Raw genomic sequence first — 12,453 nt, forward strand, 5'->3', positions numbered from 1 at the left:
TTTTGGCTTTTTACGCTACATCTGAGACCCCACATCACCTCTTCCGGGTGGGCTCGAACCACCACCCTTTCGATTAACAGCTGAACGCGCTAACCATTGCGCCACGGAAGCCCAAAAAATAAATGTTCGTCAGGTATTGTGGAAAAACTCTGACATTTTACGTTACATCTGAGACATCACAACACCGCTCCCGGATGGGCTAGAACCACCAACCTATTGGTTAACAGCCGAACGCGCTAACCATTGAGCCGCGGAAGCTCAGAAATTAAATGGTTGTCAGGTATTGTTGAAAAGTTACGACTTTTCACACTACATCTGAGACCCCACAAAACCTCTCTCGTTTGGGCTCGAACCACCAACCTTTCGGTTAACAGCTGAACGCGCTGACCATTGCGCCACTGAAGCCCAAAAATTAAATGTTCGTCAGGTATTGTGGAAAAACTCTGACATTTTACGTTACATCTGAGACGTCACAACACTTCTCCCGGATGGGCTCGAACCACCAACCTATTGGTTAATAGCCGAACGCGCTAACCATTGAGCCACGGAAGCTCAGAAATTAAATGGTTGTCAGGTATTGATGAAAAGTTACGACTTTTCAAGCTACATCTGAGACCCCACAAAACCTCTCTCGTTTGGGCTCGAACCACCAACCTTTCGGTTAACAGCTGAACGCGCTGACCATTGTGCCACTGAAGCCCAAAAATTAAATGTTCGTCAGGTATTGTGGAAAAACTCCGACATTTTACGTTACATCTGAGACGTCACAACACTTCTCCCGGATGGGCTCGAACCACCAACCTATTGGTTAATAGCCGAACGCGCTAACCATTGCGCCACTGAAGCCCAAAAATTAAATTTTCGTCAGGTATTGAGGTAGAACTTTGACTTTTTACTTCACATCTGAGGCCTCACAACACCGCTCCCGGATGGGCTCGAACCACCAACCTTTCGGTTAACAGCCGAACGCGCTAACCATTGCGCCACGGACGCCCAAAAAAAATGGTCGTCAGGTATTGCGGAAAAACTTTGGCTATTTACGTTACATTTGAGATCCAAAAACACCGCTCCCGGGTGGGCTCGAACCACCAACCTATTGGTTAACAGCCTAACGCGCTAACCATTGAGCCACGGAAGATCAGAAATTAAATGGTTGTCACGTATTGTGGAAAAGTTTTGACTTTTAACGCTACATCTGAGACCCCACAACACCTCTTCCGGGTGGGCTCGAACCACCAACCTTTCGATTAACAGCTGAACGCGCTAACCATTGCGCCACGGAAGCCCAAAAAATAAATGCTCATCAGGTATTGAGGTAAAACTTTGACTTTTTACTTCATATCCGAGACCTCACAACACCGCTCCCGGATGGGCTCGAACCACCAACCTTTCGATTAACAGCCGAACGCGCTAACCATTGAGCCACGGAAGCTCAAAAATTAAATGGTTGTCACGTATTGTGAAAAAGTTTTGACTTTTTACGCTACATCTGAGACCCCACAAAACCTCTCTTTTGGGCTCGAACCACCAACCTTTCGGTTAACAGCTGAACGCGCTAACCATTGCGCCACGGAAGCCCAAAAATTAAATGGTCGACAGGTATTGTGGAAAAACTTTGGCCATTTACGTTACATTTGAGATCCAAAAACACCGCTCCCGGGTGGGCTCGAACCACCAAGCTATTGGTTAACAGCCGAACGCGCTAACCATTGAGCCACGAAAGATCAGAAAATAAATGGTTATCACGTATTATGGAAAAAGTTTGACTTTTCAAGCTACATCTGAGACCCCACAAAACCTCTCTCGTTTGGGCTCGAACCACCAACCTTTCGGTTAACAGCTGAACGCGCTGACCATTGTGCCACTGAAGCCCAAAAATTAAATGTTCGTCAGGTATTGTGGAAAAACTCCGACATTTTACGTTACATCTGAGACGTCACAACACTTCTCCCGGATGGGCTCGAACCACCAACCTATTGGTTAATAGCCGAACGCGCTAACCATTGCGCCACTGAAGCCCAAAAATTAAATTTTCGTCAGGTATTGAGGTAGAACTTTGACTTTTTACTTCACATCTGAGGCCTCACAACACCGCTCCCGGATGGGCTCGAACCACCAACCTTTCGGTTAACAGCCGAACGCGCTAACCATTGCGCCACGGACGCCCAAAAAAAATGGTCGTCAGGTATTGCGGAAAAACTTTGGCTATTTACGTTACATTTGAGATCCAAAAACACCGCTCCCGGGTGGGCTCGAACCACCAACCTATTGGTTAACAGCCTAACGCGCTAACCATTGAGCCACGGAAGATCAGAAATTAAATGGTTGTCACGTATTGTGGAAAAGTTTTGACTTTTAACGCTACATCTGAGACCCCACAACACCTCTTCCGGGTGGGCTCGAACCACCAACCTTTCGATTAACAGCTGAACGCGCTAACCATTGCGCCACGGAAGCCCAAAAAATAAATGCTCATCAGGTATTGAGGTAAAACTTTGACTTTTTACTTCATATCCGAGACCTCACAACACCGCTCCCGGATGGGCTCGAACCACCAACCTTTCGATTAACAGCCGAACGCGCTAACCATTGAGCCACGGAAGCTCAAAAATTAAATGGTTGTCACGTATTGTGAAAAAGTTTTGACTTTTTACGCTACATCTGAGACCCCACAAAACCTCTCTTTTGGGCTCGAACCACCAACCTTTCGGTTAACAGCTGAACGCGCTAACCATTGCGCCACGGAAGCCCAAAAATTAAATGGTCGACAGGTATTGTGGAAAAACTTTGGCCATTTACGTTACATTTGAGATCCAAAAACACCGCTCCCGGGTGGGCTCGAACCACCAAGCTATTGGTTAACAGCCGAACGCGCTAACCATTGAGCCACGAAAGATCAGAAAATAAATGGTTATCACGTATTATGGAAAAAGTTTGACTTTTCACGCTACATCTGAGACCTCACAACACCTCTCCCGGGTGGGCTCGAACCACCAACCTTTCGATTAACAGCTGAACGCGCTAACCATTGCGCCACGGAAGCCCAAAAAATAAATGCTCGTCAGGTATTGAGGTAAAACTTTGACTTTTTACTTCACATCCGAGACCTCACAACACCGCTCCCGGATGGGCTCGAACCACCAACCTTTCGATTAACAGCCGAACGCGCTAACCATTGAGCCACGGAAGCTCACAAATTAAATGGTTGTCACGTATTGTGGAAAAGTTTTGGCTTTTTACGCTACATCTGAGACCCCACATCACCTCTTCCGGGTGGGCTCGAACCACCACCCTTTCGATTAACAGCTGAACGCGCTAACCATTGCGCCACGGAAGCCCAAAAAATAAATGTTCGTCAGGTATTGTGGAAAAACTCTGACATTTTACGTTACATCTGAGACATCACAACACCGCTCCCGGATGGGCTAGAACCACCAACCTATTGGTTAACAGCCGAACGCGCTAACCATTGAGCCGCGGAAGCTCAGAAATTAAATGGTTGTCAGGTATTGTTGAAAAGTTACGACTTTTCACGCTACATCTGAGACCCCACAAAACCTCTCTCGTTTGGGCTCGAACCACCAACCTTTCGGTTAACAGCTGAACGCGCTGACCATTGCGCCACTGAAGCCCAAAAATTAAATGTTCGTCAGGTATTGTGGAAAAACTCTGACATTTTACGTTACATCTGAGACGTCACAACACTTCTCCCGGATGGGCTCGAACCACCAACCTATTGGTTAATAGCCGAACGCGCTAACCATTGAGCCACGGAAGCTCAGAAATTAAATGGTTGTCAGGTATTGATGAAAAGTTACGACTTTTCAAGCTACATCTGAGACCCCACAAAACCTCTCTCGTTTGGGCTCGAACCACCAACCTTTCGGTTAACAGCTGAACGCGCTGACCATTGCGCCACTGAAGCCCAAAAATTAAATATTCGTCAGGTATTGTGGAAAAACTCCGACATTTTACGTTACATCTGAGACGTCACAACACTTCTCCCGGATGGGCTCGAACCACCAACCTATTGGTTAATAGCCGAACGCGCTAACCATTGCGCCACTGAAGCCCAAAAATTAAATTTTCGTCAGGTATTGAGGTAGAACTTTGACTTTTTACTTCACATCTGAGGCCTCACAACACCGCTCCCGGATGGGCTCGAACCACCAACCTTTCGGTTAACAGCCGAACGCGCTAACCATTGCGCCACGGACGCCCAAAAAAAATGCTCGTCAGGTATTGCGGAAAAACTTTGGCTATTTACGTTACATTTGAGATCCAAAAACACCGCTCCCGGGTGGGCTCGAACCACCAAGCTATTGGTTAACAGCCGAACGCGCTAACCATTGAGCCACGAAAGATCAGAAAATAAATGGTTATCACGTATTATGGAAAAAGTTTGACTTTTCACGCTTCATCTGAGACCTCACAACACCTCTCCCGGGTGGGCTCGAATACCAACCTTTCGATTAACAGCTGAACGCGCTAACCATTGCGCCACGGAAGCCCAAAAATTAAATGCTTGTCAGGTATTGTGGAAAAACTCTGACATTTTACGTTACATCTGAGACGTCACAACACCGCTCCCGGGAGGGCTCGAACCACCAACCTTTCGGTTAACAGCTGAACGCGCTGACCATTGCGCCACTGAAGCCCAAAAATTAAATTTTCGTCAGGTATTGAGGTAAAACCTTGTCTTTTTACTTCACATCTGAGACCTCACAACACCGCTCCCGGATGGGCTCGAACCACCAACCTTTCGGTTAACAGCCGAACGCGCTAACCATTCGCCACGGACGCCCAAAAATTAAATGGTCGTCAGGTATTGTGGAAAAACTTTGGCTATTTACGTTACATTTGAGATCCAAAAACACCGCTCCCGGGTGGGCTCGAACCACCAACCTATTGGTTAACAGCCGAACGCGCTAACCATTGAGCCACGGAAGATCAGAAATTAAATGGTTGTCACGTATTGTGGAAAAGTTTTGACTTTTAACGCTACATCTGAGACCCCACAACACCTCTTCCGGGTGGGCTCGAACCACCAACCTTTCGATTAACAGCTGAACGCGCTAACCATTGCGCCACGGAAGCCCAAAAAATAAATGCTCGTCAGGTATTGAGGTAAAACTTTGACTTTTTACTTCATATCCGAGATCTCACAACACCGCTCCCGGATGGGCTCGAACCACCAACCTTTCGATTAACAGCCGAACGCGCTAACCATTGAGCCACGGAAGCTCAGAAATTAAATGGTTGTCACGTATTGTGGAAAAGTTTTGACTTTTTACGCTACATCTGAGACCCCACAAAACCTCTCTTTTGGGCTCGAACCACCAACCTTTCGGTTAACAGCTGAACGCGCTAACCATTGCGCCACGGAAGCCCAAAAATTAAATGGTCGACAGGTATTGTGGAAAAACTTTGGCCATTTACGTTACATTTGAGATCCAAAAACACCGCTCCCGGGTGGGCTCGAACCACCAAGCTATTGGTTAACAGCCGAACGCGCTAACCATTGAGCCAAGAAAGATCAGAAAATAAATGGTTATCACGTATTATGGAAAAAGTTTGACTTTTCACGCTACATCTGAGACCTCACAACACCTCTCCCGGGTGGGCTCGAACCACCAACCTTTCGATTAACAGCCGAACGCGCTAACCATTGAGCCACGGAAGCTCAGAAATTAAATGGTTGTCACGTATTGTGGAAAAGTTTTGACTTTTTACGCTACATCTGAGACCCCACATCACCTCTTCCGGGTGGGCTCGAACCACCAACCTTTCGATTATCAGCTGAACGCGCTAACCATTGCGCCACGGAAGCCCAAAAAATAAATGTTCGTCAGGTATTGTGGAAAAACTCTGACATTTTACGTTACATCTGAGACATCACAACACCGCTCCCGGATGGGCTCGAACCACCAACCTTTCGGTTAACAGCCGAACGCGCTAACCATTGCGCCACGGACGCCCAAAAAAAATGCTCGTCAGGTATTGCGGAAAAACTTTGGCTATTTACGTTACATTTGAGATCCAAAAACACCGCTCCCGGGTGGGCTCGAACCACCAAGCTATTGGTTAACAGCCGAACGCGCTAACCATTGAGCCACGAAAGATCAGAAAATAAATGGTTATCACGTATTATGGAAAAAGTTTGACTTTTCACGCTTCATCTGAGACCTCACAACACCTCTCCCGGGTGGGCTCGAATACCAACCTTTCGATTAACAGCTGAACGCGCTAACCATTGCGCCACGGAAGCCCAAAAATTAAATGCTTGTCAGGTATTGTGGAAAAACTCTGACATTTTACGTTACATCTGAGACGTCACAACACCGCTCCCGGGAGGGCTCGAACCACCAACCTTTCGGTTAACAGCTGAACGCGCTGACCATTGCGCCACTGAAGCCCAAAAATTAAATTTTCGTCAGGTATTGAGGTAAAACCTTGTCTTTTTACTTCACATCTGAGACCTCACAACACCGCTCCCGGATGGGCTCGAACCACCAACCTTTCGGTTAACAGCCGAACGCGCTAACCATTCGCCACGGACGCCCAAAAATTAAATGGTCGTCAGGTATTGTGGAAAAACTTTGGCTATTTACGTTACATTTGAGATCCAAAAACACCGCTCCCGGGTGGGCTCGAACCACCAACCTATTGGTTAACAGCCGAACGCGCTAACCATTGAGCCACGGAAGATCAGAAATTAAATGGTTGTCACGTATTGTGGAAAAGTTTTGACTTTTAACGCTACATCTGAGACCCCACAACACCTCTTCCGGGTGGGCTCGAACCACCAACCTTTCGATTAACAGCTGAACGCGCTAACCATTGCGCCACGGAAGCCCAAAAAATAAATGCTCGTCAGGTATTGAGGTAAAACTTTGACTTTTTACTTCATATCCGAGATCTCACAACACCGCTCCCGGATGGGCTCGAACCACCAACCTTTCGATTAACAGCCGAACGCGCTAACCATTGAGCCACGGAAGCTCAGAAATTAAATGGTTGTCACGTATTGTGGAAAAGTTTTGACTTTTTACGCTACATCTGAGACCCCACAAAACCTCTCTTTTGGGCTCGAACCACCAACCTTTCGGTTAACAGCTGAACGCGCTAACCATTGCGCCACGGAAGCCCAAAAATTAAATGGTCGACAGGTATTGTGGAAAAACTTTGGCCATTTACGTTACATTTGAGATCCAAAAACACCGCTCCCGGGTGGGCTCGAACCACCAAGCTATTGGTTAACAGCCGAACGCGCTAACCATTGAGCCAAGAAAGATCAGAAAATAAATGGTTATCACGTATTATGGAAAAAGTTTGACTTTTCACGCTACATCTGAGACCTCACAACACCTCTCCCGGGTGGGCTCGAACCACCAACCTTTCGATTAACAGCCGAACGCGCTAACCATTGAGCCACGGAAGCTCAGAAATTAAATGGTTGTCACGTATTGTGGAAAAGTTTTGACTTTTTACGCTACATCTGAGACCCCACATCACCTCTTCCGGGTGGGCTCGAACCACCAACCTTTCGATTATCAGCTGAACGCGCTAACCATTGCGCCACGGAAGCCCAAAAAATAAATGTTCGTCAGGTATTGTGGAAAAACTCTGACATTTTACGTTACATCTGAGACATCACAACACCGCTCCCGGATGGGCTAGAACCACCAACCTATTGGTTAACAGCCGAACGCGCTAACCATTGAGCCACGGAAGCTCAGAAATTAAATGGTTGTCAGGTATTGTTGAAAAGTTACGACTTTTCACGCTACATCTGAGACCCCACAAAACCTCTCTCGTTTGGGCTCGAACCACCAACCTTTCGGTTAACAGCTGAACGCGCTGACCATTGCGCCACTGAAGCCCAAAAATTAAATGTTCATCAGGTATTGTGGAAAAACTCTGACATTTTACGTTACATCTGAGACGTCACAACACTTCTCCCGGATGGGCTCGAACCACCAACCTATTGGTTAATAGCCGAACGCGCTAACCATTGCGCCACTGAAGCCCAAAAATTAAATTTTCGTCAGGTATTGAGGTAAAACTTTGACTTTTTACTTCACATCTGAGGTCTCACAACACCGCTCCCGGATGGGCTCGAACCACCAACCTTTCGGTTAACAGCCGAATGCGCTAACCATTCGCCACGGACGCCCAAAAATTAAATGGTCGTCAGGTATTGTGGAAAAACTTTGGCTATTTACGTTACATTTGAGATCCAAAAACACCGCTCCCGGGTGGGCTTGAACCACCAACCTATTGGTTAACAGCCGAACGCGCTAACCATTGAGCCACGAAAGCTCAGAAAATAAATGGTTGTCACGTATTGTGGAAAAGTTTTGACTTTTTACGCTACATATGAGACCCAACAACACCTCTCCCGGGTGGGCTCGAACCACCAAACTTTCGATTAACAGCTGAACGCGCTAAACATTGCGCCACGCAAGCCCAAAAATTGAATGTTCGTCAGGTATTGTGGAAAAACTCTGACATTTTACGTTACATCTGAGACGTCACAACACTTCTCCCGGATAGGCTCGAACCACCAACCAATGGGTTAACAGCCGAACGCGCTAACCATTGAGCCACAGAAGCTCAGAAATTAAATGGTTGTTAGGTTTTGTGGATAAGTGTGACATTATGCTTTGTATTATTAGTAGGCCAGTTTATGAACAGCCCCATATTAGCTTAATGTCTATTATTTATCTAATCTCTCTTGTATAAAAAGGCCCCCTCTCTGTGTTAAAAATTCAGTCTATCTCGGACCTCGATCATGTATAAATCATTGTAAATAAAACCATAGTTTTAAAGTATCAACTCCTGTGTAGTCGTACAAACACACAACATGGTGTCAGAAGTTCGTTAATGTGGTATTTAGTCGCGCGATATCACGGTTAGCTTTAATTCGTTAATCAGTAATCGACTAGATTTGCGGTCTACCTCGACACGGAAAATGCAGAACGCCGCAGCCTTTCAAGTGCAACCGCCTTGCCAATTCAACTTTTCGAATTCCAATGAGTGGCCCCGATGGAGGAGGAGGTTCGAGAGATTCAGATCCGCGTCCGGTCTTAGTTCCAAGACAGGAGAGGAACAAGTCAACGCGTTAATATACATGATGGGCGACAAAGCTGATGACGTATTCTTGTCATTTACGTTTGCCACCGATGCAGAGAAGTCTGACTTCAATGTCGTTATGAATAAATTCGAAGGACATTTCATTCTCCGGAGGAACGTTATCTACGAGCGAGCAACCTTCAACTCACGAGTTCAGCAAGATGGCGAACCGGTAGAAGAGTTTATCACCGCGTGTCGAGCCCAGATTTAGAAATGTGCCTACGGAACTCTCCAAGACGAATTGCTGAGAGACCGAATAGTAGTCGGGGTGCGAGACAAAGCCCTGTCGGAAAAAATGCAATTAGACGGAAACCTTACACTGGTGAAAGCGATCTCAACCGCCCGCCATGCCGAAGAAGTTCGCCGACAACAACAAGAATTAAACGCAGGAAGTTATAAAAACGGAACTCCGGCTGTTGTCGAAAAGCTTGGCTCTCGAAACACCTCTCAGACGAAGGAGAACAGGCGACCAAGAGCAACTCATCCTTCAAGACCAATTCAACGCGATGAAATGGTTACTTCAGATACCTGCAAGAAATGCGGAATATTCGAGAAACACAATCGAGAGCGATGCCCAGCATATAGAGCAGTTTGCAGGAAGTGTAAGAAGATTGGCCGCTACGAGCGTGTGTGTCAAAGGTCAACCACCAACTACAATCGTGAGGTCACATCGCAAATGATCTCTGTGGATGAAGATGACTCAACGCCAATGGATACGTTCTTGGGAAAAGTCAGCAGCGACGAGATACAAGATCGTTGGATGGTAAACATTAGGAATAATGCAAAACAAGTTCAATTCAAGATAGATACCGGCGCGGACGTTTGCGTATTACCAGACTAGCTATACAAGGCTAAATTTCAAGACTTAGCACTGAATAAATCTGACCGACGTCTGTTTGGACCAGGGAAGACCTTGATTAACTGCAAAGGTTTCATTGAAGCCTACCTGTCAAGTAGAGATACCACCATCCATGACAAGGTCTATGTCATCGACCAATTGCAAGTTCCACTTCTAAGCCTCAGAGCAAGTGAAGACCTGAAAATAGTTCAAAGAATCGATGAGCTGCAACTCACGGAGACGAGTATAAGACCAAAGGACCATTATCCTCAACTATTTACCGGCTTAGGACGAGTCAAACGAAGCTACAAACTGAAGCTTAAACCGAACGCAGTACCGTATGCAGTGACGACTCCACGTCGAGTTGCGATTCCTTTGATGTCACAAGTCGAAGCTGAGTTGAAACGAATGGTGGACTTGGGAGTAATCCGGAGAGTCGAGGACCCCACAGACTGGTGCGCTCCCATGGTGGTCGTGAGAAAGGATTCTGGCGAATTAAGGATATGCGTGGATTATACGCAACTGAATAACTACGTACAACGTGAACGGTACCAGATACCGGCTGCAGACCATACGCTTGGACGACTGGCTGGAGCCGAGATCTTCTCAAAACTTGATTATAATTCCGGTTATTGGCAGATACCGCTACATCCGGACTCCATATTACTAACGACTTTCATGACGCCATTTGGAAGATATTGCTGCAATTGCCTGCCCTTTGGTTTAACATCTGCATCCGAGCACTACCAAAGCCAAATGTCTTCGTATATTGAAGGCGTCAAGAACACAGTTTGTCATCAGGACGACATTCTAGTATGGGGCAAGGACATGGCCGAACATGATGAAAACCTAAAGGAAGTTCTCGAAAGATTGAAAGACCAAGGAGTCACGCTCAATGAAAGGAAATGCCTCTTTGGAGTCAAAAGGATCAAGTTTTTGGGGCACGTAATAGACAGTGCCGGGATCAGTCCAGACGAGGAGAAGGTTCGAGCCATAGTCGAGATGAAATCACCATCTGATGTCGCAGAGCTACGTCGTCTATTAGGAATGGTAAATTATCTTGGAAAGTTCATTCCCCGAATGGCCGAGCAGCTTAAACCACTAAGTAGTCTATTGAGCACCAAGAACAGCTGGATTTGGGGCCCAAGTCAAGAAATGGCCTTCAAATACCTCAAGACGACGCTCACAAGCAAGCCTGTTTTGGGTATCTTCGATCTGAGGAAGCCAACAGTAGTATCCGCCGATGCGTCAAGCTATGGGATTGGAGCAATACTTCGACAAGAACAAGCCAATGGAACTTACAAAGTCATTGCCTATGCCTCGAAGACGTTATCCTCGACAGAACAACGCTATGCGCAGATCGAGAAGGAGGCGTATGCATTAACGTGGGCATGCCAGCGATTTGAGGATTTCATAACGGGTATAACAATAAAGCTAGAAACTGATCATCAGCCCCTTGTTTCCATATTGCATTCGAAACAACTGGACGATTTATCTCCGAGACTGCAAAGGCTACGTCTACGCATGATGCGATACTCGTACAAGGTCTCCTACGTGCCTGAAAATCCTTAGTTGCCGCTGATACATTGTCTAGAGCTCCGTTGATAGACGTTGACGACAACGAGCTACAACAAGAAATTTCTGCTCACGTACAGTTAGTAATGATGAACCTACCCACTACAGATCCAAAGCTTGCGGAAATTCTTCATAAACAACAGGAAGATGCTACATGCAGAACATTACAACGTTACCTCGAACATGGATGGCCGGAGAAAAAATGCGAACACAGTAGTTGTAATGACTACTTCAGCTACAGGCATGAAATCACCATCCAAGACGGAATCATCATGAAAGGCAGCAGACTGCTCATTCCAAGTTCCATGCGTCCAGAAATAATGGATCGAATTCATCAAGGTCACATGGGAATCGTCAAATGTCGAGAAAGAGCAATCCGTCTGGTGGCCTGGAATTTCACGGGAAATCGAAGATAAGGTGAAAAGATGCGAACGATGACTCAAAGAATCAGTCAACTTTCATGAGCCCTTAAAGCCAACAAGCTTACCCGAACGACCATGGCAAGCAGTTGCCATAGATATGCTACATCATGGGGGAAAATGGTACCTGGTCATGATGGACTACTACTCAAAATATCTGGAATTGGCTCGAATGAAAGATCAAACTACAAAAACTGTCATCGAGATCATCGAAGATAGATTTACACGACACGGAATTCCAGAGGTGGTCCGCAGCGATAATGGCACTAATTTATCAGCGACAAGAACCTTGGAATTCATCGCATTCTCCAAGAAATATGGATTTCGATCTATCACGAGCAGCCCAAGATATCCTCAAAGTAATGGGTTCGCAGAAGCAGCAGTAAAGACAGCGAAATCCATTTTAAAGAAATCTGACAACATCCCTTTGGCACTCTTGGCGTACCGATCTACACCGACGTCCAATGGTTTCAGTCCAGCACAAAT

General features: G+C 46.3%; 2 non-coding genes across 2 annotated transcripts; both read right to left on the reverse strand.

Annotated features, from left to right (window-relative positions):
• Positions 1-5,757: 5,757 nt before the first annotated feature.
• On the reverse strand, positions 5,758-5,830 carry TRNAI-GAU (transfer RNA isoleucine (anticodon GAU)). Its single transcript has one exon. It is a non-coding gene; the product is annotated as a tRNA-Ile (tRNA).
• Positions 5,831-7,515: 1,685 nt separating this feature from the next.
• On the reverse strand, positions 7,516-7,588 carry TRNAI-GAU (transfer RNA isoleucine (anticodon GAU)). Its single transcript has one exon. It is a non-coding gene; the product is annotated as a tRNA-Ile (tRNA).
• Positions 7,589-12,453: the final 4,865 nt, after the last annotated feature.

This window comes from Phalangium opilio, unplaced genomic scaffold (genome assembly GCF_054372755.1).
Source record: "Phalangium opilio isolate 3A_F unplaced genomic scaffold, DU_Popi_V2 ptg000056l_1, whole genome shotgun sequence".
NCBI classification, from domain to species: domain Eukaryota; kingdom Metazoa; phylum Arthropoda; class Arachnida; order Opiliones; family Phalangiidae; genus Phalangium; species Phalangium opilio.